Raw genomic sequence first — 25,087 nt, 5'->3', positions numbered from 1 at the left:
GCAACGCCGCAGCATACAGCAAACTTCTCGTTTCTGAGTTCTCGCTCGTTTCGTATAAAATCTTTAATAAAAACGCAGGCAGAACTGCTACAGGGTTGAAACTTGTTTAAACTTGTCTTGAAAGCACCTTTGCAATGGGTCCAACGAACCTGTTTCGCCGGAGTTTTGCTTAACTTAAATAATTATACACCTATATTGACTTTTTGACACTTGTATTATATATTAATGGTACTATGATTGTAAAGTGAAATTCAAAGGTTAATGAGTGAAATTAGACGCTTGAGCTACCGGAGGTTACTTGCTAGTTGAGATGTGTTACGAGGTCTATGCCCAGAAGTAGGATGTAGAACCGCGGAATTATAAGTGCGTTGATAACTGATTTATTTTTAAGTTGGTACTTGCTTATATACTACTTAGAACACGGAAGTTTACTGACATGATGATATTCTAGAGTAGGTCAGCGGCTTTCCATGATGGCAGCAGTAAGCGTAGTTGGCTCGGTCAGTGCATCGCCGAGTTAGGGGTACCCTCAATTAAGGCGTGATGTCTGTCAGGCCTTGACAGAGTTGCATAGAAAGCAGTCTAAAATTTATTGATCGTCCTTAAATTGCGGAGGGTGATTAACGTTTTTTATACCTTCCCGATGCTGCTCAATCTGTCGCTTATGCAAACACCGGCCTTGTCGAGGGGATTGAAATTATGCCCTCGTAGAAATTTATCATTTGGCCCGTCTGCAACTATGCTCAGATATTTCTTGGTTGAATTTTGAAATGTTTTAGAACAGTCCGTTCTCTTAAAGACTGACTGAGACTGCGCTTAACGCTTAAATTACCGTTACCCTGGTTTGAGCGATAGGAGTGGCCTGACTGGTGGCGCTTCATTTTGATTGCTCGGGGATTCGAATACCTATGCGGGAACTGGGAATTCCTGCCTGCGTCCTGATACTGCTATTGGTTATTATAAGAAGGGTAGTTAGATTGGGGCCAAGAGCATTTTTGGCGGTAAGGCTGAAAGATTGAAAACTTGCTAGGGTATGTGACAGGATTCAACGAAGTTAGATTCTGCAACTCTAAACAGATTGCCTAGGCTTCCGGCAAATTCTTTGGGCCTCGAATTACTAGCTATTAGCTTCGAGAGGTCACCGCTCAGGCCTCTGAAAAGAACATCCAATTCTCTGTGAAGTCAGGGGCTTCAGTTGGGAAACAACTTCGTTAACCTTTTCTCGAGCGTCTTCTAGACTCACTACTTTGTCACTAACTTTCTTCACATCCTCTCTAACATCGACCATCTAGCCAAGCAACATGGCCAGAGTGGCTTCAAATTTAGTAAGAGCTGCCTTCATTTCCTCCATATTAGAAAATCGATTCAAGTTTTTGGATTAGGGTTTTTCGGTGAGGGCGGAGTAACGGTTAAGTTTCTGATTCCATACATTTTTATTCACTAGATTCGCTGAAAAAGCGTCACTTACCCGTGTTTTGTGTTTCGTGCAATTCTATTTTGTATTCCTTTGATCTCCGCGTATTGTGTGGTCGATTACTTACAAAGTGCAGATTCTATTTCGGGAAAAAATGTCTTTAGTAAAGATTATTATTATACTTTTTTAATTTGTTTCGATTTTTTTTTAATCGGCGTTAGGCACGGTGGTCCGTATCACTCTTTTTTGGTTTATCGCCTACTAAGGTACGGTTGCCACACAATTCACTAGGCGGCTCTTCCTGTGGTGGTAACACTGAGCGTATCTAGGGGATTACCCACGCTACTTTCCACGTTATATAATTTTTTATAGGAAGAGGCCGCTCGTAAACGCTCGCAACATATAGCGCCCGTGAATCTAAACCACCGCGGCGGTTTGGTTGCTTCTTTTGTTTCACGATCACCTTTTGCGCTCGTGAATTAGATCACCTTATTCTCTCCTCGTTCATTATTTTGCTTTGGAGTCGACTGGGAACACATATTTTTTCATTTTCATTGTATTTCCAATTCATTCTACATTTTCTTTTCTTCTTTCTTTTTTCTCTCAAGATTTCCTTTTTTTTTCTCGCGAGACGCACAATTTTCACTTCCCACTTTTTAATCCTAGGAATCCTCATTGCTTAATAATCAGGTCCCTGTTGGGGCGCCAGTTAAGTCCTTCTCCATGGCTTGCATTGGTCCTGTAGAAGGACCTGTTCAATACCTAGACATGACGGAGTTAAATCCTCAGCAGTTCAGAGAGTTAGGTCCCAAGCTTTCCGTCAAGTCCAAGTAAATCAGGAGAAGACTTCAGCTTCAGTTTCAAGGTTATAATTGTGTTAATTACATATAATTTAAGAAATGTAAGTTGTTATCTAGTCGCTGTCAAATCCAGAGTGTCGGTAGTCTGTGCTGTTAACTGTTAATTCAGGTAGTCGGTGCTGTTAGCTTGTATCTACTTTATGGGATCCTTCACTGCGTTGCAAACTTCTTAATGAAATCCATATTTAAGGGTCCATAGAAAGCATAATTTAAAGCTGTATTGAATAAAGTTGTTATCATTTTTATTAGGTGCACTGCATGTTGCAAATAAACAAGCAAACGAATTCGATTAAAAAGGCGCTGTCCAAAACAACAATTGAAATAATGAGACTTCTTTAATTCTTAGAATAAAACAAGGCGGGTGTGTGCTGCTAATAAATTTAATTCACTTTTCATATATTCTATATGTGTATTCATTTCCCTAAATTTATTGATTGCAGCCTTACAAGTATCAACACCCTGATTTTTTATAGCAGTTTTATCTTAAAGAAAAAGTAATTTAATATAAATTAAGAGATCGCTTAAAAATTAACGATTCAACCTTATTTTTGCATAATATGGGGAGATAAGCAAAGACTTCTGGTACTTTTAATCCTGATAAAATCTTTAATATATAATATTTTTGTAAACATTATTTTTTTGGCATATGCGAAGGCATTTTTGTCTGTTATTACCTACTGATATGGTTTAATTATGTCAGGGTATATCAAACAAAAACACCTCTTTATAAGGTAAAAATCTAGTGACCTACATAAAAAAAAAAATATGTTGTAACCAAAATGTATTATTCGATCAACCAAATATTTATAATTTTTTAATTTTTTTAGTTTTAGCTTTATCAAAATCGTAATGCTATGCATATTGAAGAGAAACAAGAAAGGAAGTTAATTTCAGCAATCCGAAGCTTGTACCCTTGCAGCTAAAACGATTATTAATATTATATGATCTACTAAATGAATATAATTCGCAAGCTTTATCAAAATCGTCCATCTAGCATATTGAAGAAAAAAAAGAAGTTAATTTCGGCAATCCGAAGTTTGTACTCTTGCAGCTAACGAGATAATCAATGCTAGCAACACCATGTTACATTTTTAAGAATTGTTGCTGGTTTCAGTAAAGGCTAAAAATTTTAATTCGAAATTCAGAACTAGTTAAAAGTTATTATTTCCAAAGACTTGTCCGAAAACGTTATTTTAGGGTCCTGAAATTTCTAGACGATGTTGAACAGCTCAATATAAGAAACATAAGTTCTATAATTTTTGGAAAAACTAGCTTTTTTGGCGAAAAAACAGATATAAATTACTAAATTTTGTATATCCATAACTTGTGTACTACTGAAGCTACATGCTTCTGCAATACGATGTTAGAAAGGCATTTCAAAGTACTATATACTTCTTTAACTTGTCGATTCTTCAAAATACCACCGTTTAAATATATATTAGGGCCAACATTTTTTTAATTCGACTTCTTTTAGCCTTTTTATAAGTTCTTAAAAAATTATACTTTCTGCATTTTTTACATTCGGCACCCTGTAATATGTCATTCAAACAACTTGATTTTAATGTGAAGTGTGCCGAATGCAATAATAGTAGTAGTGAAATCAGAGGTTAAGAGATGCTTTTGTTTCATCTATTGCAACTCATATTTTACACTTTCGGTGTCCATACTCAGATAAACGAATCGCAGTCAGGTTATTTTGAAGCTTTCCTAAAGAAATTTAGTGTAAAAATCGAGTAAAGGCGAGCAAAGCAAGTGCAGGATTTTCTCCGTGTATTCTCTGTTTTAGTCAGAACTTCAGAACGTCCAGCGGACAGGATTACGAGTTGCTTAGGAATTTGAATTTGCTGACCGACGATGTGGTACTATATACGCCTGATATGTTGCAGTACCCTGCAGAAAGCAGAAAAGAAGATTTCAGAGTTAGACTTTATAACTTGCTAGAGTTTATAACTTGCGTAACCGCAAAGTTGGAGACACTTTATTCTCTCAAAGTAATGCTGGTTAACAGTTCAGTAGAAAACTTACAAAAGCTTTCATCAATGCATCGATGACGAAAAAGATCAGTCCAACATATTACGAGTTAGCGAACCAAGCAAATACGTCCTTAGGCCTATCCAACTTGAAAGGTATCAGAACCTGGAGTGTGGATAACATAGTGATCACTACCCTTGTTTTTTTCAGTTAGCCCCTGTGCAAGTTGAATCTCTTGCCGAGTTAATTGTGGTGTGGGGTCCAATCTTAAACGAATGTATAATTTGGTGTCAGAAATCTAAGCTACGCCATTTCGCAATTAAATTCGCATATGCCTAACAGTTACTCGTAGATTAAAGTGAAGAGCATCGAGCATCGTCTAGCTGACCTGCTCTCGCATATAGTCTAATCGCATAACACCCTCTCCTTTTCGCGGGCACCAAAAACGTGAGAAAGCAGAAAGGAATCTACAAAGATTCCGTTAGGTGAAGTTTAGCAACGCCGCAGCATACAGCAAACTTCTCGTTTCTGAGTTCTCGCTCGTTTCGTATAAAATCTTTAATAAAAACGCAGGCAGTACTGCTACAGGGTTGAAACTTGTTTAAACTTGTCTTGAAAGCACCTTTGCAATGGGTCCAACGAACCTGTTTCGCCGGAGTTTTGCTTAACTTAAATAATTATACACCTATATTGACTTTTTGACACTTGTATTATATATTAATGGTACTATGATTGTAAAGTGAAATTCAAAGGTTAATGAGTGAAATTAGACGCTTGAGCTACCGGAGGTTACTTGCTAGTTGAGATGTGTTACGAGGTCTATGCCCAGAAGTAGGATGTAGAACCGCGGAATTATAAGTGCGTTGATAACTGATTTATTTTTAAGTTGGTACTTGCTTAGAACTTACTTACTTACTTAGAACACGGAAGTTTACTGACATGATGATATTCTAGAGTAGGTCAGCGGCTTTCCATGATGGCAGCAGTAAGCGTAGTTGGCTCGGTCAGTGCATCGCCGAGTTAGGGGTACCCTCAATTAAGGCGTGATGTCTGTCAGGCCTTGACAGAGTTGCATAGAAAGCAGTCTAAAATTTATTGATCGTCCTTAAATTGCGGAGGGTGATTAACGTTTTTTATACCTTCCCGATGCTGCTCAATCTGTCGCTTATGCAAACACCGGCCTTGTCGAGGGGATTGAAATTATGCCCTCGTAGAAATTTATCATTTGGCCCGTCTGCAACTATGCTCAGATATTTCTTGGTTGAATTTTGAAATGTTTTAGAACAGTCCGTTCTCTTAAAGACTGACTGAGACTGCGCTTAACGCTTAAATTACCGTTACCCTGGTTTGAGCGATAGGAGTGGCCTGACTGGTGGCGCTTCATTTTGATTGCTCGGGGATTCGAATACCTATGCGGGAACTGGGAATTCCTGCCTGCGTCCTGATACTGCTATTGGTTATTATAAGAAGGGTAGTTAGATTGGGGCCAAGAGCATTTTTGGCGGTAAGGCTGAAAGATTGAAAACTTGCTAGGGTATGTGACAGGATTCAACGAAGTTAGATTCTGCAACTCTAAACAGATTGCCTAGGCTTCCGGCAAATTCTTTGGGCCTCGAATTACTAGCTATTAGCTTCGAGAGGTCACCGCTCAGGCCTCTGAAAAGAACATCCAATTCTCTGTGAAGTCAGGGGCTTCAGTTGGGAAACAACTTCGTTAACCTTTTCTCGAGCGTCTTCTAGACTCACTACTTTGTCACTAACTTTCTTCACATCCTCTCTAACATCGACCATCTAGCCAAGCAACATGGCCAGAGTGGCTTCAAATTTAGTAAGAGCTGCCTTCATTTCCTCCATATTAGAAAATCGATTCAAGTTTTTGGATTAGGGTTTTTCGGTGAGGGCGGAGTAACGGTTAAGTTTCTGATTCCATACATTTTTATTCACTAGATTCGCTGAAAAAGCGTCACTTACCCGTGTTTTGTGTTTCGTGCAATTCTATTTTGTATTCCTTTGATCTCCGCGTATTGTGTGGTCGATTACTTACAAAGTGCAGATTCTATTTCGGGAAAAAATGTCTTTAGTAAAGATTAATATTATACTTTTTTAATTTGTTTCGATTTTTTTTAATCGGCGTTAGGCACGGTGGTCCGTATCACTCTTTTTTGGTTTATCGCCTACTAAGGTACGGTTGCCACACAATTCACTAGGCGGCTCTTCCTGTGGTGGTAACACTGAGCGTATCTAGGGGATTACCCACGCTACTTTCCACGTTATATAATTTTTTATAGGAAGAGGCCGCTCGTAAACGCTCGCAACATATAGCGCCCGTGAATCTAAACCACCGCGGCGGTTTGGTTGCTTCTTTTGTTTCACGATCACCTTTTGCGCTCGTGAATTAGATCACCTTATTCTCTCCTCGTTCATTATTTTGCTTTGGAGTCGACTGGGAACACATATTTTTTCATTTTCATTGTATTTCCAATTCATTCTACATTTTCTTTTCTTCTTTCTTTTTTCTCTCAAGATTTCCTTTTTTTTTCTCGCGAGACGCACAATTTTCACTTCCCACTTTTTAATCCTAGGAATCCTCATTGCTTAATAATCAGGTCCCTGTTGGGGCGCCAGTTAAGTCCTTCTCCATGGCTTGCATTGGTCCTGTAGAAGGACCTGTTCAATACCTAGACATGACGGAGTTAAATCCTCAGCAGTTCAGAAAGTTAGGTCCCAAGCTTTCCGTCAAGTCCAAGTAAATCAGGAGAAGACTTCAGCTTCAGTTTCAAGTTTATAATTGTGTTAATTACATATAATTTAAGAAATGTAAGTTGTTATCTAGTCGCTGTCAAATCCAGAGTGTCGGTAGTCTGTGCTGTTAACTGTTAATTCAGGTAGTCGGTGCTGTTAGCTTGTATCTACTTTATGGGATCCTTCACTGCGTTGCAAACTTCTTAATGAAATCCATATTTAAGGGTCCATAGAAAGCATAATTTAAAGCTGTATTGAATAAAGTTGTTATCATTTTTATTAGGTGCACTGCATGTTGCAAATAAACAAGCAAACGAATTCGATTAAAAAGGCGCTGTCCAAAACAACAATTGAAATAATGAGACTTCTTTAATTCTTAGAATAAAACAAGGCGGGTGTGTGCTGCTAATAAATTTAATTCACTTTTCATATATTCTATATGTGTATTCATTTCCCTAAATTTATTGATTGCAGCCTTACAAGTATCAACACCCTGATTTTTTATAGCAGTTTTATCTTAAAGAAAAAGTAATTTAATATAAATTAAGAGATCGCTTAAAAATTAACGATTCAACCTTATTTTTGCATAATATGGGGAGATAAGCAAAGACTTCTGGTACTTTTAATCCTGATAAAATCTTTAATATATAATATTTTTGTAAACATTATTTTTTTGGCATATGCGAAGGCATTTTTGTCTGTTATTACCTACTGATATGGTTTAATTATGTCAGGGTATATCAAACAAAAACACCTCTTTATAAGGTAAAAATCTAGTGACCTACATAAAAAAAAAATATGTTGTAACCAAAATGTATTATTCGATCAACCAAATAATTAATTTTTTTAGTTTTAGCTTTATCAAAATCGTAATGCTATGCATATTGAAGAGAAACAAGAAAGGAAGTTAATTTCAGCAATCCGAAGCTTGTACCCTTGCAGCTAAAACGATTATTAATATTATATGATCTACTAAATGAATATAATTCGCAAGCTTTATCAAAATCGTCCATCTAGCATATTGAAGAAAAAAAAGAAGTTAATTTCGGCAATCCGAAGTTTGTACTCTTGCAGCTAACGAGATAATCAATGCTAGCAACACCATGTTACATTTTTAAGAATTGTTGCTGGTTTCAGTAAAGGCTAAAAATTTTAATTCGAAATTCAGAACTAGTTAAAAGTTATTATTTCCAAAGACTTGTCCGAAAACGTTATTTTAGGGTCCTGAAATTTCTAGACGATGTTGAACAGCTCAATATAAGAAACATAAGTTCTATCATTTTTGGAAAAACTAGCTTTTTTGGCGAAAAAACAGATATAAATTACTAAATTTTGTATATCCATAACTTGTGTACTACTGAAGCTACATGCTTCTGCAATACGATGTTAGAAAGGCATTTCAAAGTACTATATACTTCTTTAACTTGTCGATTCTTCAAAATACCACCGTTTAAATATATATTAGGGCCAACATTTTTTTAATTCGACTTCTTTTAGCCTTTTTATAAGTTCTTAAAAAATTATACTTTCTGCATTTTTTACATTCGGCACCCTGTAATATGTCATTCAAACAACTTGATTTTAATGTGAAGTGTGCCGAATGCAATAATAGTAGTAGTGAAATCAGAGGTTAAGAGATGCTTTTGTTTCATCTATTGCAACTCATATTTTACACTTTCGGTGTCCATACTCAGATAAACGAATCGCAGTCAGGTTATTTTGAAGCTTTCCTAAAGAAATTTAGTGTAAAAATCGAGTAAAGGCGAGCAAAGCAAGTGCAGGATTTTCTCCGTGTATTCTCTGTTTTAGTCAGAACTTCAGAACGTCCAGCGGACAGGATTACGAGTTGCTTAGGAATTTGAATTTGCTGACCGACGATGTGGTACTATATACGCCTGATATGTTGCAGTACCCTGCAGAAAGCAGAAAAGAAGATTTCAGAGTTAGACTTTATAACTTGCTAGAGTTTATAACTTGCTAGAGTTTATAACTTGCGTAACCGCAAAGTTGGAGACACTTTATTCTCTCAAAGTAATGCTGGTTAACAGTTCAGTAGAAAACTTACAAAAGCTTTCATCAATGCATCGATGACGAAAAAGATCAGTCCAACATATTACGAGTTAGCGAACCAAGCAAATACGTCCTTAGGCCTATCCAACTTGAAAGGTATCAGAACCTGGAGTGTGGATAACATAGTGATCACTACCCTTGTTTTTTTCAGTTAGCCCCTGTGCAAGTTGAATCTCTTGCCGAGTTAATTGTGGTGTGGGGTCCAATCTTAAACGAATGTATAATTTGGTGTCAGAAATCTAAGCTACGCCATTTCGCAATTAAATTCGCATATGCCTAACAGTTACTCGTAGATTAAAGTGAAGAGCATCGAGCATCGTCTAGCTGACCTGCTCTCGCATATAGTCTAATCGCATAACACCCTCTCCTTTTCGCGGGCACCAAAAACGTGAGAAAGCAGAAAGGAATCTACAAAGATTCCGTTAGGTGAAGTTTAGCAACGCCGCAGCATACAGCAAACTTCTCGTTTCTGAGTTCTCGCTCGTTTCGTATAAAATCTTTAATAAAAACGCAGGCAGAACTGCTACAGGGTTGAAACTTGTTTAAACTTGTCTTGAAAGCACCTTTGCAATGGGTCCAACGAACCTGTTTCGCCGGAGTTTTGCTTAACTTAAATAATTATACACCTATATTGACTTTTTGACACTTGTATTATATATTAATGGTACTATGATTGTAAAGTGAAATTCAAAGGTTAATGAGTGAAATTAGACGCTTGAGCTACCGGAGGTTACTTGCTAGTTGAGATGTGTTACGAGGTCTATGCCCAGAAGTAGGATGTAGAACCGCGGAATTATAAGTGCGTTGATAACTGATTTATTTTTAAGTTGGTACTTGCTTATATACTACTTAGAACACGGAAGTTTACTGACATGATGATATTCTAGAGTAGGTCAGTGGCTTTCCATGATGGCAGCAGTAAGAGTAGTTGGCTCGGTCAGTGCATCGCCGAGTTAGGGGTACCCTCAATTAAGGCGTGATGTCTGTCAGGCCTTGACAGAGTTGCATAGAAAGCAGTCTAAAATTTATTGATCGTCCTTAACGTTTTTTATACCTTCCCGATGCTGCTCAATCTGTCGCTTATGCAAACACCGGCCTTGTCGAGGGGATTGAAATTCTGCCCTCGTAGAAATTTATCATTTGGCCCGTCTGCAACTATGCTCAGATATTTCTTGGTTGAATTTTGAAATGTTTTAGAACAGTCCGTTCTCTTAAAGACTGACTGAGACTGCGCTTAACGCTTAAATTACCGTTACCCTGGTTTGAGCGATAGGAGTGGCCTGACTGGTGGCGCTTCATTTTGATTGCTCGGGGATTCGAATACCTATGCGGGAACTGGGAATTCCTGCCTGCGTCCTGATACTGCTATTGGTTATTATAAGAAGGGTAGTTAGATTGGGGCCAAGAGCATTTTTGGCGGTAAGGCTGAAAGATTGAAAACTTGCTATGTGACAGGATTCAACGAAGTTAGATTCTGCAACTCTAAACAGATTGCCTAGGCTTCCGGCAAATTCTTTGGGCCTCGAATTACTAGCTATTAGCTTCGAGAGGTCACCGCTCAGGCCTCTGAAAAGAACATCCAATTCTCTGTGAAGTCAGGGGCTTCAGTTGGGAAACAACTTCGTTAACCTTTTCTCGAGCGTCTTCTAGACTCACTACTTTGTCACTAACTTTCTTCACATCCTCTCTAACATCGACCATCTAGCCAAGCAACATGGCCAGAGTGGCTTCAAATTTAGTAAGAGCTGCCTTCATTTCCTCCATATTAGAAAATCGATTCAAGTTTTTGGATTAGGGTTTTTCGGTGAGGGCGGAGTAACGGTTAAGTTTCTGATTCCATACATTTTTATTCACTAGATTTGCTGAAAAAGCGTCACTTACCCGTGTTTTGTGTTTCGTGCAATTCTATTTTGTATTCCTTTGATCTCCGCGTATTGTGTGGTCGATTACTTACAAAGTGCAGATTCTATTTCGGGAAAAAATGTCTTTAGTAAAGATTATTATTATACTTTTTTAATTTGTTTCGATTTTTTTTAATCGGCGTTAGGCACGGTGGTCCGTATCACTCTTTTTTTGGTTTATCGCCTACTAAGGTACGGTTGCCACACAATTCACTAGGCGGCTCTTCCTGTGGTGGTAACACTGAGCGTATCTAGGGGATTACCCACGCTACTTTCCACGTTATATAACTTTTTATAGGAAGAGGCCGCTCGTAAACGCTCGCAACATATAGCGCCCGTGAATCTAAACCACCGCGGCGGTTTGGTTGCTTCTTTTGTTTCACGATCACCTTTTGCGCTCGTGAATTAGATCACCTTATTCTCTCCTCGTTCATTATTTTGCTTTGGAGTCGACTGGGAACACATATTTTTTCATTTTCATTGTATTTCCAATTCATTCTACATTTTCTTTTCTTCTTTCTTTTTTCTCTCAAGATTTCCTTTTTTTTTCTCGCGAGACGCACAATTTTCACTTCCCACTTTTTAATCCTAGGAATCCTCATTGCTTAATAATCAGGTCCCTGTTGGGGCGCCAGTTAAGTCCTTCTCCATGGCTTGCATTGGTCCTGTAGAAGGACCTGTTCAATACCTAGACATGACGGAGTTAAATCCTCAGCAGTTCAGAGAGTTAGGTCCCAAGCTTTCCGTCAAGTCCAAGTAAATCAGGAGAAGACTTCAGCTTCAGTTTCAAGGTTATAATTGTGTTAATTACATATAATTTAAGAAATGTAAGTTGTTATCTAGTCGCTGTCAAATCCAGAGTGTCGGTAGTCTGTGCTGTTAACTGTTAATTCAGGTAGTCGGTGCTGTTAGCTTGTATCTACTTTATGGGATCCTTCACTGCGTTGCAAACTTCTTAATGAAATCCATATTTAAGGGTCCATAGAAAGCATAATTTAAAGCTGTATTGAATAAAGTTGTTATCATTTTTATTAGGTGCACTGCATGTTGCAAATAAACAAGCAAACGAATTCGATTAAAAAGGCGCTGTCCAAAACAACAATTGAAATAATGAGACTTCTTTAATTCTTAGAATAAAACAGGGCGGGTGTGTGCTGCTAATAAATTTAATTCACTTTTCATATATTCGATATGTGTATTCATTTCCCTAAATTTAATGATTGCAGTCTTACAAGTATCAACACCCTGATTTTTTATAGCAGTTTTATCTTAAAGAAAAAGTAATTTAATGTAAATTAAGAGATCGCTAAAAAATTAACGATTCAACCTTATTTTTGCATAATATGGGGAGATAAGCAAAGACTTCTGGTACTTTTAATCCTGATAAAATCTTTAATATATAATATTTTTGTAAACATTATTTTTTTGGCATATACGAAGGCATTTTTGTCTGTTATTACCTACTGATATGGTTTAATTATGTCAGGGTATATCAAACAAAAACACCTCTTTATAAGGTAAAAATCAAGTGACCTACATAAAAAAAAAAATGTTGTAACCAAAATGTATTATTCGATCAACCAAATATTTATAATTTTTTAATTTTTTTTAGTTTTAGCTTTATCAAAATCGTAATGCTATGCATATTGAAGAGAAACAAGAAAGGAAGTTAATTTCAGCAATCCGAAGCTTGTACCCTTGCAGCTAAAACGATTATTAATATTATATGATCTACTAAATGAATATAATTCGCAAGCTTTATCAAAATCGTCCATCTAGCATATTGAAGAAAAAAAAGAAGTTAATTTCGGCAATCCGAAGTTTGTACTCTTGCAGCTAACGAGATAATCAATGCTAGCAACACCATGTTACATTTTTAAGAATTGTTGCTGGTTTCAGTAAAGGCTAAAAATTTTAATTCGAAATTCAGAACTAGTTAAAAGTTATTATTTCCAAAGACTTGTCCGAAAACGTTATTTTAGGGTCCAGAAATTTCTAGACGATGTTGAACAGCTCAATATAAGAAACATAAGTTCTATCATTTTTGGAAAAACTAGCTTTTTTGGCGAAAAAACAGATATAAATTACTAAATTTTGTATATCCATAACTTGTGTACTACTGAAGCTACATGCTTCTGCAATACGATGTTAGAAAGGCATTTCAAAGTACTATATACTTCTTCAACTTGTCGATTCTTCAAAACACCACCGTTGAAATATATATTAGGGCCAACATTTTTTTAATTCGACTTCTTTTAGCCTTTTTATAAGTTCTTAAAAAATTATACTTTCTGCATTTTTTACATTTGGCACCCTGTAATATGTCATTCAAACAACTTGATTTTAATGTGAAGTGTGCCGAATGCAATAATAGTAGTAGTGAAATCAGAGGTTAAGAGATGCTTTTGTTTCATCTATTGCAACTCATATTTTACACTTTCGGTATGCCAAAGTCCATACTCAGATAAACGAATCGCAGTCAGGTTATTTTGAAGCTTTCCTAAAGAAATTTAGTGTAAAAATCGAGTAAAGGCGAGCAAAGCAAGTGCAGGATTTTCTCCGTGTGTTCTCTGTTTTAGTCAGAACTTCAGAACGTCCAGCGGACAGGATTACGAGTTGCTTAGGAATTTGAATTTGCTGACCGACGATGTGGTACTATATACGCCTGATATGTTGCAGTACCCTGCAGAAAGCAGAAAAGAAGATTTCAGAGTTAGACTTTATAACTTGCTAGAGTTTATAACTTGCGTAACCGCAAAGTTGGAGACACTTTATTCTCTCAAAGTAATGCTGGTTAACAGTTCAGTAGAAAACTTACAAAAGCTTTCATCAATGCATCGATGACGAAAAAGATCAGTCCAACATATTACGAGTTAGCGAACCAAGCAAATACGTCCTTAGGCCTATCCAACTTGAAAGGTATCAGAACCTGGAGTGTGGATAACATAGTGATCACTACCCTTGTTTTTTTCAGTTAGCCCCTGTGCAAGTTGAATCTCTTGCCGAGTTAATTGTGGTGTGGGGTCCAATCTTAAACGAATGTATAATTTGGTGTCAGAAATCTAAGCTACGCCATTTCGCAATTAAATTCGCATATGCCTAACAGTTACTCGTAGATTAAAGTGAAGAGCCTCGAGCATCGTCTAGCTGACCTGCTCTCGCATATAGTCTAATCGCATAACACCCTCTCCTTTTCGCGGGCACCAAAAACGTGAGAAAGCAGAAAGGAATCTACAAAGATTCCGTTAGGTGAAGTTTAGCAACGCCGCAGCATACAGCAAACTTCTCGTTTCTGAGTTCTCGCTCGTTTCGTATAAAATCTTTAATAAAAACGCAGGCAGAACTGCTACAGGGTTGAAACTTGTTTAAACTTGTCTTGAAAGCACCTTTGCAATGGGTCCAACGAACCTGTTTCGCCGGAGTTTTGCTTAACTTAAATATTTATACACCTATATTGACTTTTTGACACTTGTATTATATATTAATGGTACTATGATTGTAAAGTGAAATTCAAAGGTTAATGAGTGAAATTAGACGCTTGAGCTACCGGAGGTTACTTGCTAGTTGAGATGTGTTACGAGGTCTATGCCCAGAAGTAGGATGTAGAACCGCGGAATTATAAGTGCGTTGATAACTGATTTATTTTTAAGTTGGTACTTGCTTATATACTACTTAGAACACGGAAGTTTACTGACATGATGATATTCTAGAGTAGGTCAGCGGCTTTCCATGATGGCAGCAGTAAGCGTAGTTGGCTCGGTCAGTGCATCGCCGAGTTAGGGGTACCCTCAATTAAGGCGTGATGTCTGTCAGGCCTTGACAGAGTTGCATAGAAAGCAGTCTAAAATTTATTGATCGTCCTTAAATTGCGGAGGGTGATTAACGTTTTTTATACCTTCCTGATGCTGCTCAATCTGTCGCTTATGCAAACACCGGCCTTGTCGAGGGGATTGAAATTATGCCCTCGTAGAAATTTATCATTTGGCCCGTCTGCAACTATGCTCAGATATTTCTTGGTTGAATTTTGAAATGTTTTACAACAGTCCGTTCTCTTAAAGGTTTGAAGTTGATAAGAAGTCGGTTGGATATTGATTGACTCTTGTAGGGAACCGTTATTTGTGGCTGTTGATTCTCGTTTGGACGAGTCAGTTTCGGTTTTTATTGATTGATCGGCTCAGTTTTTTTATGCATCATCAATGCTAAGTTGGTTAAATGAATCCTTTCTCCATCGTGATGGATCTGGTACAGACGTTTGGTATCTTTTTGAATAATTGGTTGTCATTCACCAGATTATCTTCATTCGTTAGCTTAAAAGATCGCCTTCGTCTTCTTCCAACGTATGACTGAATTGCGTATCAGATGAGGTTTTTTTCTTAAGAAACCGATGATTACATACCCAAGCCTAGTGGCTTGCGCCAGAGGTTTATTAGGTTCTAGTCTTAGAAATTTACCAGTTATTAATCTTTATCTGTATTTGTTACGTGCTCTTATATTCCACCTGGCTCTGATCTAGTAATTTATGAGCACCATCAGTCTGCAATAAAATCTGTTCTAGCCCTTCTTTCTAATAGTAACCTTTTGATTGTTTTGGGTGACTTCAATCTACCTGACGTTTCTTAGTCTCCTCCTACTGAGTCATTAGTCGCTATACCTTTATCCGCCCATGATTTTGTGAATGGCCTTTTGACTTGTCGTTACAGCAAGTAAACTTTATACGAAATTTCTTAAATAGACAATTAGATCTCGTGTTTGTTTCAGACCGGTCTGAAGTCACGGTATGTAGAATTGACGCTCCTGTTGTACGTGATAACCAATTGAAAATGTTCCTCCCCTGCTATGATTCCCACTCTCCTTTAGTTTATCCAACTAAAATTAGATGTTTTCATAAATGTGACTATAATAAACTTAACGATATGATTTCTTATTATAATTGAACAGACGTGTACAATTGTGCAGACATTGAAAGTGCCACTGAACTATTCTATAAAGTGTTAAATACACTTTGGTAATACCAAGCATAAGACCTTCATCGGTTAGTCTAAACACAATGGAGGCATCGACGGATTCTGAAATTGCTGATTTATTTGCTAAGCTTTTCCAAACTACTTATAGTTCGACAGCTTGGTCTAATTCTAACTACCCTAATCCCTTAAATAGTGCAAATTTTTTTTTCCCCTGTAATCACCGAAAGCTCTCTCTTAAAATATTAAGCAACAACAACGCCAACGTATTCTCCCGGTCCAGTGGACTTCCTGGATGTGTGCCAGTGTTTTGTGCGTCAATCATTTGTAAACCGATTTTTAAACTTTTTAATTTGTCTATTTCATCATCAGTATTTTCTACTATCTGGAAGGACTCTTTTAATAAATAAAAAGGGTGCGAAGGCGTATGTCCAGAATTATAGAGGTATTTCTAAATTGTCGGCAATTCCTAAAGCCTTTGAACGTATTATCACTTCTCATTTGCAAAATGTATGTTCCTCGCTTATATCATCGTGTCAGAATGGTTTGTTAAGCGAAGATCTACCACCACCAACTTTCTTAAATTGACATCTATTGTAAGAAATGGATTTAAGGATAAAGTGCAGACTGATGTTATATATACAGACTCCGTTAACCACTTTCTTCTTTTATTTAAATTACATCTGCTTGGGTTTCCTGGTAATCTATTGTCTTGGATTTCATGTTACTTGAATGGTAGGACTCAGATGGTTATATTCAAGAATGCTGTTTCAAAATTGATCCACTTGACATCTAGTGCCTCAGGGTAGTCATTTGGGCTCTTTGCTGTTTACTTTATTTATAAACGATCTTCCCTCAATCATAACACATTCTGGTGTACTAATTGTGCTGATGATGTTAAGCTTTGTTTGCAGTCAAATATTAATTCTTTTCATGGATGGTCTGAGTTCAACCTTTTAAATTTGAACTACCTTATATGCAACGTTATGACTTTTTATAGGGGTACTCCCACGATTATCAGTTACTTTCTTAAAAATACCCCACTTGACCGTATATATTCAGTTAACGATTTAGGTGTTCTTCTGGACTCTAAATTTATATTTGACTGCCAACAAGGCCGTGAGTGTTTACAAAGCGTTCGTCAAAAGACCATAGATAACAATTGCTTAATTTACCTACACTTGTAAATCGTAGAACGATGCTTCGCACTATTTTTATACAAAATCTTATAGGAGGTGATATTGATTCTGCAGATCTTTTAAACCGCTTAACATTCAATGTTCCCTTTAGACTAACGTGAAATTATTATCCTCTAAATTTGCCACGATGTACATCAAATTTTTGTCTGCACGAGCCCTTTCGCGTTCTATGTAATAACTATCATTCAATTTGCATTTCAACTTCTTTTTCCCTATTAAAAACTAATATTTTAACTCATTTGCTTCATTCTTAGTTGTGCCTTTTATTTTCTTTTGTTTACCGTCTCTATTTGTTTTATTTATCTTCCACGCGAACTCGCATTTTTGGTCAAATTGATAAAGGGGCCCCGCGCGTAAAAAGCACTTGCTTGGTGTCGTTGGGCTCCTTCTTTGTACTGTCCGAACTCTATCAACGTTCATTAAAAAAAAAATTACTTGCCATAATAGATCAACTCCTAAGGTGAGGTTAATGTGCCCTGGTTGCCGATAGTCTGGATCTTCTAACGGCAGTCCCTCAGGAATGTTAAGATATGAAATTTTTGTGGAAATTATAAATACCTCTACTGGTAATTCAAAATGCGAGGTACACGACGATAGCTTTAGCATTGACTTTGTTGCTGTTGTTATTTTTCCTTTGATTCAATCGGAAACGATATTTCTTTAAGATAGCAAGTTTTCCATCCTTCTTGAGACAAGATTCACCTATGACCCGGAATCTGTTACAGCGCGACTTGTTTTAAGTTGACCGGTAGGTCTTTCTTATGATACCTTGGTGGTCTCGAGCAGAAAATGTCTTCTTGAGGCGGCCACTGGATTGCTAGTCAGTACTTGTAAAACATTAAATGATGCCGTTGTTGGCAGTTTGGTCAAGTAGGCGGTGACCCACAGGTTTCCATCTTAAGAGCTGTAGATAAACAATTTGTACTAATTACATTTAAAAAAAATATTTTTTATTTTAAAACCGGGTGTTAAACATTTATTCTTAATACACAATTAATATAAGACACTTTTAATACATGTCAACCGATCGCAGTCTCGGACAAAATAGGCCTCACTTCTTTATTTCTTAAGCCGATTCAATAAACCTCGGCCAAGAGCTTTTCTTTTTGAACTTAAGAACTTTATGTTTATATTAATTGCTTAAGATGAAACGGTCGCAACGGTCAAAAGGAAGCTTATATTTACTTTAATTTTGATTTGTTTAACTTAGCTGGGGAACCAAGATCGGACCTTGAAGCCTAAAGCGAATTGTTTATAAAAGCCTTAAGTGGCCTAGTTTTACGGTTCGGATAACTTTCATGCACCTACTTGAATAATAACCTGGCGCCGCGTTTTCGGGTCGATTTCATGAAAACGGCTACACGGCCTAAAGTGATGTGGTCCTAGATGACAAATCTTGCAGCTCTCTTTGTTGCGGAATGGCTGAAGGCGGAGCGTTGTTGTAGGTTGTGCACTTATCGTTCCCATCAGTGCGCCGCTCAATAAACGGCAGTACACTCCCTAATGTTGGAATTTCTGTTGGTGCATCCGCTGATTTTTCCACTGAAGATAGAGTCTAGCTTTCTTCTAATGATAAAACATAGTTATGGATCCCAGGATTTTGTGCAGGTTTGGTCCTGGTTTTTAAGGTTCCTTAAAGTCTTTTGCACTGTGTCCTGCAGTGCTCGAATCTGTCGCGCTGTTTAATTGGCACGTAATCGACGATTCCTCCCTTCCCCGCAAAGAATAAAATGTTGCCGTTTTGGTACCTGGCTTTTAGTCGTTGCCAGGTGTCATCATATCCGCCGACAGTACACTCCCTAATGTTGGAATTTCTGTTGATGCATCCGCTGATTTTTCCACTGAAGATAGAGTCTAGTTTTCTTCTAATGATAAAATACAGTTATGGATCCCAGGATTTTGTGCAGGTTTTGTCCTGGTTTTTAAGGTTCCTTAAAGTCTTTTGCACTGTGTCCTGCAGTGCTCGAAGCTGTCGCGCTGTTTAATTGGCACGTAATCCTCCCTTTCCCGCAAAGAATAAAATGTTGCCGTATGGTACCTGGCGTTTAGTCGTTGCCAGGTGTCATCATATCCGCCTTGAGAGAAAACCGTATCTTTTAAAATGTTTCTTGCTTCACCGCGCAGTGAGACTTTTTGGCTGGTTGTGTATGGTAATTCCACAAATAAATAGTGAAACCAGTGCGAATCTAGATATTCGCCATCAAGCTCGAAAGTACTGATTGGTGATAGAGACAGATTTAGGTTCATCAGAGAGTCGTTTTCTCGCAGCAAGGACATATTATATTCTTCATATAATCGATCAATTATTGTCGAGGTCGTCATGGGCCTGTCTCAATAATTCCTATTGGACCCCCAGGTGGCGTTGTAGAGCTGGAATGATGGTTAGCGTGTTTGACGCAGGAATAAGGGATGATTCTAATTCGTTGCATCGTCTCTGTAGCTGACGAAAAATCGCGCCGATTGATAAGTCACTCTAACTTGACTAACGGGTCCTTTGGATTGTTCTGTATCCGCCGAGGTACCTTTTGAGGTCGGCTTGCTGTCTTTGAATACTAGTCGATAATTCTCTAACAGCTCCTTTAATGCTGTGAGTCTCGAGGAGTACTCATCTCCAGTGGTTAACGCTGCTTGCTTGACTTCTTCATCTAGGTCACAGAATGTCTGCCAGAGATCGCTCAACTGGCTTAGGTTACTAGAATAATAATAATTCGGCAGAATTCTTACCATAGTTCTTTAAGAGCTGTTGGATCTGTCCTCGTATCTCATTTCGGATGTCAAATCGTGTGTAAATCGATTCCTTTGTGACTTGTTACCTCAATAAATTAAGTTGAGCTAAGCTCACCTGAAGCTTGTGAGTCCTGTAGAGCGTGACGGTGCTTGGTATTCTATGAAGCTAGTTTAGGCTAAGTATCCCACGAAGCTGGATCAAACTGCTGTGCATCGTGTAAAGCTATAATAGGATGGGTATCCTGTGGAGCTGGATGAGCTAAGATATTCTGCGAAGCTGAAGAAATCTGCGTATCCCGCGTAGCTGGATTAAGATGTTGTTTCCAGGCGGGTGGATGAAGTAGTAGTGGGTATAGGATTGAGTGAACTACTCTAGAATATCATCATGTCAGTAAGTAACCTACTCTAGAATATCATCATGTCAGTAGCAGTTAGCGTAGTTGGCTGGGCTAAACTTGCAACAATATGCTTACCGCTTTGGTGGGTCAGTGCACCGTTGAGTTAGTGAGACGTTAAATCATCCCTTACATTAAACATTATACGCTGATTAGCAATTCTCATAACCAGTGTTCTGTGCTGAGCGTCTGGTACTGATTTGTTGGGTGCTGGTCATGTTAAGAACTCTTGGGTACGAACAGGGGGAATAAATTACAAAATCAGAAGTGGGCAGATCACGAGCCAATTAATTTAAGGTTAAAACAAAAAACAAATAAAAATAGATCTGAACAGCGCGTCGATTAAACAATTAAAATACCAAAGGAAATTCGTGGAAAATTTGACGAAAATAGAAACGGCGAAGACAGCAGCAAAGAAAGCGGCGACAGAAGGAACGGTAAAGACGGCGACAAAAGCAACGGCGAGGACGGCGGCAGTGAAAATTACGACTAGTAAGGCGGTGAAGATGGTGAAGGGAATGACGAAGTTGCTAGCAGCATTAACAGAATTAGTGGTAAACGGAGTAATGAAAAGGCGAATAGAACGAAGATGGTGGAAGCAACGACAATCATACAGAAGACGACATGCACTTCCAAGTTACAAAGAATTTTATGAACGCAAAAAGTAAGGTGAAAAATGGCAACGTTAAATGAGTTTTCTGGCAAGTCGTGTGCCAAATAGACTACTTAAATACATAATACCGCGAAACTTTATGGAATTACAGGAAAATTTGTAAAAATGCTATTGTTGAGGAAAAGGAAAAGCTCATGAGTGCTGCACGTAGGCTCACACCGTGTGTTGTTACAATTGTATGACTTACCGCAGAACTGATTTCAACGTTTAGCGTGAAATTATCAAAGTTATCAAAGTAGATAAGACACAAATTCGAAGGCTGCGAATGGAAACAAGGCGAAAAATTCGGGAATTATGCCGACGACAAAACAATGCTTGCTTAGGGCATTATTATTGATGCAAAGGAAATGTTGAGTTGCATCATCGAAGGAGTCCCTAATCCAGGATTGCGTAATCAGATATTGGGCAAGTAAAGAGAGCGTTTGCGCATGTTAGCATGTTAGTCGAAGCGGGGGAAAGGATCGTGCTATGCGTGTGGTGAGATGGGACATTTTGTAGCAAAATTCTTGAAGAATGAAAACTAAAACTACGACGAAAATAATTATGTAAGAAATGTTGAAATCAATTTTATAAACGACTTTAATACCAGGTTAATTACAGAAAAAAATTTGTCAGAACTACCAATTTTAATTTTATATTATGGGTTAAATTTCATTTACATTTAAATTAAGTTATTCTGGTGAATGTGATTTTATGGAAGCCTGTTAACTTAATTTAATCCTTAACACCCTGAAAATGATTACGGTTGAGATTATTTTGAAGTCTTCTAATAGTAGTGATGCAAAGCAAATATTTAGCGATGATGTAAGTTATGAATGGCAGATAGTTAGCGATGTTGTTAGTAATGTTAGTGATGAAAGGCAGTACTTAGCAATATTATTAGTAATGTTATGGATAAAAATTATGGGGAGCTTGAAATAAATCAAGTGAAAATAAATCTAGTGGAAATAAATTATTTGATATAAATCTAATGGATGAAAGTGTAGAATATAAAATTGGTTATCAAGAGAATTATTATGTTAGGTGCCAATTTCTTGAAAATAAATGAAACGAACATAATAAGGATCCAAAGGAACCAGAAGTTAGATTTAAAATGAAATTAAACATTCACAGAAATAAAAACAAACACAGAAAAAAATCAAAATAAAAGGTGATGATAGACGAGTCCCAAAGTGAAGAAATTATAAGGCTAAGTAAATCCTAATATGCATCACCAATAGCGTTAGTCAAAAAGAAGTCAGGCGACTTACGACTATGTGTGGATTATCGAAAGCTTAACAAGGCAATGGTTAGTGATAATTACCCGCTACCCTTGATTGACGACTTATAAGATACATTGGTTAATAACCCGATATATTCGATATTACATTTAAAGCATTCCTACTTTAATGTCTTTAAATCGATAAAATGACGTTATTAGGATAATTGTATTTTATGCGCGCCAAAGAGACCTTTCAGCCCTTTATCAGTAAGATTTATATCAGATATAATGAGAGAAGGCACGGTGGTTGTACAGACGGACGATATCATGATTGCAAGTAAATATAAGCGTGAACATTTAGACGTTCTTAGGAAAGTTTTTGATCGATCAGCAAGAAACAAAGTAGAAAAAGAATGGATAATTTTGAGTTTCAGTAAGAAAATGTACTATACTTGGGATGCTTGGTAACTAGAAACTAGAAAAGGAATACAGGCTAATAATAAAGGAATAGAAGCTGTTCGAGAATATCCTGTACTTTATATGGTACTCGGTGATAGAAGCTTTCTTTGTTTGTGTTCGTATTTTAAAGGTTAATTAAAGATTTTTCGATGACCGGTAAACCTCTATATGATTTGTTAAAAAATGATAAAGAATTCGTATATCATAATTTCGTTGGTAAAAGCTCCAGTGTTAGAATTATTTTATTATAAGGAACAGGTAGAATTGCCTAAAGAGCCAGCGCACAAGGCTGCAAAGAAATGAGGATAAAAAACTACACCCAATATAGTATTTATATTTTTCGAAAGCAACAACAGAAGATAAGGCAAAGTACCGCAGTTTTCAACTGGAAACCTTAGCAATAATTTACGCACTTAGGAGATTTAGAATTTTAGGGTAGACGATTTAGAACAGTCACAGATTGCAACCTACTGACGTTGACCTTAAATATAATTGAGTTGAACCTCCTTATTGCAATGTGGGTAGAATTGCTAGAGTATGACTTTGAATTAGTCCATAAATCGGGGAAACTTATTCAACACGTTGACATAATGACAGTAGGAACGAATCGTTTTGAAAATAATTTACCATTTGTAAAAATTAAAAAATTAAATTAAGGTTAGAAAAAGAGGAAGTCAAAATATTTGAGATAAGGAATGGGGTCTTATTATGGAACAAAGGTATTAAGTGTTCCACAAGAAGTGGCGAAAAAGATTTTATACAAATTGTTCAACGAATTAGGACAATAAAACGTACTGGTTTACGAATATGAAAGAGAAAGTGGTATGTAGATTAATCGCCAAAGTCAGGGAAAGCGGAAAGGCTGTTGAATAGCAAACCAAAAGGAAAAGTGGCTTTCGAAATTATACAAATTGTAATAATAATCGCGCTCCGCCAATGAAGAAGATAGGTTCATCGTTTTAATTGTTCTCATTCTTTATTTAATTTTTGTTAATTCAAATATATTGATGGTTTCGGAGCAGCCGTTGTTGCCGCTTCGAGCTCGAAGGAGGTTTTCTTTGATCACCAATTTGATTAGGAGCTGAAAGGTATATGCACATACATGTGGTCCGCTCGTGTTGCAATTATGCTGACACTTGCACTTTCAGCCTGCGGGCAAAGGGACAGCGAGCGGTTCGTATTTCGGGCACTTTGGTTGATGACCGTGACTCTAAATTCTAAAAACACTGCGACAAAGTGTTACAGTACGTGCCCCATTTTGTGCTCTTGGTGCAGTGGGTGGTCGATACATATATTTTATATGTGTGCATTCTACACAGGTCGTTAAAAGAAGAGCAAAGAAACAACTAGTTGTAGTTATAGATGGGTAAATATGTTGTTCTATATGCAACAAAAACAATTAACACAAAGCAAGCATTTGAGCATTGAATGATTAATTTAGGTCTTACAGTGGTCCAACTTGTATACTCTCAGATAAGGAAAGCTGTTTTACGTCGGGAAACTTTGGAAAATTTATGGAAAAATGTAAATCAAACATGTCAAAATTGCGACAGGGTCACATCAAATCTATGGGCAAGTATAAAGGATTAATCGAATTGTGGGATCAATGACATAAAAATAAGGAGATCCGGAAGGGTCACTGCATTGGGTCACAATTGTCGAGATTGTTAGGTTTTTTTTAAACAATATGAAGCAATGAAGCATAGAACAAATGCCAAGGAAGATATTGTTTGAACTCGACAGGAAAGGAAAAGTTATTGATGAATTGAGACACAAGTTTTACTTATCAAGTTGCCTGGAATAGTTTTAATAATAGGCATTGCGTAGAAAAAAAAAATTAAAATTTGTAAATATTTCTCACAATTTGAAAATACAAAAATTAATAGAACTTAAGTTAAATATAAGCTAAAATCAATTGTAAATTAACAAAAGACAGGGGACTGCCGAATTGTATCAGGATTGCTACGTAGTAGAATGTATATGTATAAGCTAGCATTTTACTTCTAGATCATTCTTATAAGTTCATAGAATAAGTTGTTGTTTTTTACGGTGCCTCTTACTTCTTTATATCTCTCTCATTCTCAACGCTCTTACGCTCTCTCAGAGAATTGATTTTTAAGAAAAACGAATTTACGTTTAAGTGTAGGCACTGAACGAAACTGAGTTGTTTGCTTTCTGCTCGCTACAAGATTCGTGCGGCTAGCTCAGTAGATTGTGTGTGTTCGTCCCACCAAATTTATATAAACGTGACCGCCCAGTAGTTCAGTGAGGAAGCACAGAATTCACCGGTATGTAGTGGGTCTATTAAATTAAAGATTTTTCGATGACCGGTAAACCTCTATATGATTTGTTAAAAAATGATAAAGAATTCGTATATCATAATTTCGTTGGTAAAAGCTCCAGGGTTAGAATTATTTTATTATAAGGAACAGGTAGAATTGCCTAAAGAGCCAGCGCACAAGGCTGCAAAGAAATGAGGATAAAAAACTACACCCAATATAGTATTTATATTTT

At 37.2% G+C, this 25,087-nt stretch overlaps 1 protein-coding gene across 8 annotated transcripts in view; it reads right to left on the bottom strand.

Annotated features, from left to right (window-relative positions):
• Window positions 1–25,087, bottom strand: part of LOC122817878 (uncharacterized) — a 282,460-nt gene that overhangs the window by 188,565 nt on the left and 68,808 nt on the right. Inside the window, exons 1-2 of one of the 8 annotated variants that reach the window (XM_050889952.1) lie at window positions 21,101–21,120; window positions 414–2,489 (exon numbers count right to left, since the gene is read on the bottom strand). The gene's annotated coding sequence lies outside the window, so the exon portion shown is untranslated. Of the gene's footprint in view, window positions 1–413; window positions 2,490–5,161; window positions 7,797–10,111; window positions 12,093–14,630; window positions 14,819–21,100; window positions 21,121–25,087 lie in introns of those variants that run through there. The other 7 variants (XM_050889948.1, XM_050889946.1, XM_050889950.1 and 4 more) reach the window with 7 other exon arrangements.

The sequence above is a fragment of the Drosophila biarmipes genome, unplaced genomic scaffold (assembly GCF_025231255.1).
Source record: "Drosophila biarmipes strain raj3 unplaced genomic scaffold, RU_DBia_V1.1 ptg000009l, whole genome shotgun sequence".
NCBI lineage: Eukaryota > Metazoa > Arthropoda > Insecta > Diptera > Drosophilidae > Drosophila > Drosophila biarmipes.
The sequence above is the reverse complement of the archived record's forward strand: the minus strand, read 5'-3'. Positions and strand labels throughout refer to the sequence as shown.